Source organism: Rhinopithecus bieti, unplaced genomic scaffold (assembly GCF_001698545.2).
Source record: "Rhinopithecus bieti isolate Rb0 unplaced genomic scaffold, ASM169854v2 scaffold_18504, whole genome shotgun sequence".
In the NCBI taxonomy this organism is placed as follows: domain Eukaryota; kingdom Metazoa; phylum Chordata; class Mammalia; order Primates; family Cercopithecidae; genus Rhinopithecus; species Rhinopithecus bieti.
The window spans coordinates 532,050-535,069 of record NW_016809260.1 but is presented as its reverse complement, the minus strand read 5'-3'; the positions used below and the strand labels follow the sequence as shown (position 1 = coordinate 535,069).

The 3,020-nt window shown below is 41.9% G+C and overlaps 1 long non-coding RNA gene across 1 annotated transcript in view; it reads right to left on the bottom strand.

Annotated features, from left to right (window-relative positions):
* LOC108540024 (uncharacterized) overlaps nucleotides 1-3,020 on the bottom strand; it is a 10,064-nt gene that overhangs the window by 4,458 nt on the left and 2,586 nt on the right. Inside the window, exon 2 of the long non-coding RNA XR_001888556.1 lies at nucleotides 1,742-1,852. This is a non-coding gene — a long non-coding RNA (uncharacterized LOC108540024). The remainder of the gene's footprint in view (nucleotides 1-1,741; nucleotides 1,853-3,020) is intronic.

Below are 3,020 nucleotides of genomic sequence, written 5' to 3'. Positions count from 1 at the left end.
CTGTTTAAAGACTTGGCAAAGAGGATTTTAAAATGCCTTTCTTAACAGTTACATCTCAGACTTTAATTATTCCTATTTTGATCTTCTAGCTGTAGATCTAGAATTAAATAGTCTTCCTTTCATGTGGGTAGCTACTTTAAAAAAAAAGAAAGCATTTTTCAACTTGCAGACTTAAATTTTTTGTCTGTATGAACAGCTTGGGTAGAGAGAGAAAAGAAAGTGCCAATTTATGGCCTTTTGTTTTACTGGGAAGCTGATGGGTAACTTTTTGGAAATGTCTGGAGTTTCTTGTGCTATACAGACTGGGAAAGGCATGAGGAGTGCTCAGAGTTACCCATGTCTCTCACCAGACCTTTGCATAAAGATGGACTTTGCTGCCAAGAGCCTCTGTGGGCCAGGAGGACTGGGGTCTGGTAGGGAGAGGGTATTGTGTGGTGTTTTGGAATATTATTTCCGTAAGTTTTAGCTAAGTGGCAAAAAAGACAATTTTACCTTAGAGAACTCTTTTAACTCAACTCCCTTATTGTTGTAGCTTTAAAAAAGATAGCTGTTGAGGGGAAATATTTTAAAAACCCAAAGCAGTCTCCTAGGCGCCACCCACAATTAGGGAGAATTAGGAACATAGCAGAGAACTGCCCTTTTCCTTGGGTAATATTGGTGGGGTTGGCATATTTGAGTATTTGGTTTTTTTTAAGTTAAGTTTGTATCTTTTTGTAAAATGGGAATATGTGTGTAAAATATGAAAAATTTCTCTCTGTGTAGAGAAGGGTGGATATACAGAAATATGAGTAAACAGATAGTTCCAGAAAAAGAGGAACTGTCCCAAGAGCAGGAAGGATGGAGCCACTCTAGGATCACAATAAACAGGCAGGAAGAGAGTCCAACTGTGTATTGCAAGATGATGGATTAACTCAATGTCCAGAGTGAAGAGCTGACTGGGCAGTCTCTATCCCCTCTCTTTTGAAAGATGAAACCCCTGAAGAACCCTGCTAATTATGAGATGTCACTCAGGCAAAAGGAAGCAATAATGAAAGAGTCAACACATATGCTACTAACTGTAATCCAGACACTGTTGTGAGTGCTTTACCTGCATAAATTCACTGAATCCTCACAACATCCCTACTAAGGAAAAGTGATTTTCACCCTCATTTTACAGATGTGGGCACTGAGACAAGTGGTACAGCAGTATTTTAGCTTAGATAGTCTAAGACCAGAGTCCATGCTATTAATGACTGCAAGTCTAATAGTAAGAAAAAATTAAGTAAACAGCAAGTCAAAGTGGGAAATGCTGTGACAAGACTCGAAGGACATCAGATGGAGCAAGTCCCATGGAAGGAACTGGAGATATTCAAGAGACAAGGAGACTTTCTCTGTGTGCTACCAGAACCAGAATCCCTACTGAGTCAGTCCCTGCCAGATTCCAACTGGATGTGGCCTCTCTCTAGGGGCAAGGGACAGCCAGTGGGAATCATGGGAAAGTAGTTCCTTCTCTTTTGGCTCCAACTCACTCCCAGCCTGACTACATTGTGCGACTGGGACATGTACCTCCTGCTGGTGTTGGATTTGAAATCTCTCAGGTACTGCCCATAGTGCAAGTTGAAGATAAGTCCTAGGAGAGAATGAGCTGCCTGCTTGTGGTTGCCAATGATGGGGAGATACCAAATGGTTAACAGACTTGCCTACCTAAGCCATCAGGTCTATGGAGAGAAGTGCAGTGAACCCAGTAGCAACAAATACTTACCTACAGAACACTGTCCCCATCATGACCCTAGGAAGGCTTTTACCTTCTTCTCTTTATAAAGGAGGACATGTAGGCTTGGAGAGGTTCGACAGCTTACCCACAGTTCTGCAGCTGCCAAACGACAGAGCCAGGATGAGTGAATAATGACTGCTCCCTTGATCCTCCTAGTTCACCCACAGGTGCCACACTAAGACTCAGGCTATTCTTCTTTGCATGACATTATACAACTCCTTCTTTTCTAATTAAGCTTGGGTGCATTTGACTGCCCAAACCCTAACTAAAAGCTATTTTATGTTTCACATGAAACACTAATGAACATAGGTGTGTTTAAAATTATCAGAGCTTTGAGGAAGGTGGCAAAAATGACTCATTTCTCACCTCTACAAATGGCAAGGGTGGTACTTTGGGACTTTGAAGTGAAGTGAAATCACAGGTGCAAAATTCAGAGGTCTTGGCTTACAACCAGGGAACTGGTTCATGCCCACTCCAAACCAGAAAGTTCCACAGCCCTTACTCCTTCTCACAGATGAGACATGTAGATCAAATCAAAACTGAGCTCTGGTGTTACCTTGTTCTCATGGGAGAATTTCAGGGGGCAGATAAAGCATGGGTTTTAGGATCCTTGGGATACAACATAAGCAAGAACTACACATTACGAAATACTTTCTACATGCCTTTTCCTTGGCATGAATTGTCTCATTGAATTTGTACACCACACTTATGAAGTGAAGACTTTTCCTAGGCCCATTTTATAGATGAGGAGACTAAAGTTAAAGTAGATGAAGTCACTTAATCAAGTTATGTGACCCCAGAGCTTAAGAGGATAACTGTTAGAAATATTCTCTCTTCCACTTTGATTACGTTTGTGATGGCTAGTACTGAGTGTCAACTTGATTGGACTGAAGGATGCCAAGTATTGATCCTGGGTGTGTCTGTGAGGGTGTTGCCAGAGGAGATTAACATTTGAGTCAGTGGGCTGGGAAAGGCAGACTCACCCTTAATCTGGGTGGGCACCATCTAATCCACCTGCCAGCATGGCCAGGATATAAGCAGGCAGAAAAACATGAAAAGGCTACACTGTCCTAGCCTTCAAGCCTATATCTTTCTCCTGTGCTGGGTGCTTCCTGCTGTTGAACATCAGACTCCAAGTTCTTCAGCTTTGGGTCTTGAACTGGCTTTCTTGCTCCTCAGCTTGCAGATGGCCTATTGTGGGATCTTCTGATCATGTGAGTTAATACTACTTCATAAACTCCCATATATATATATATATATATATATA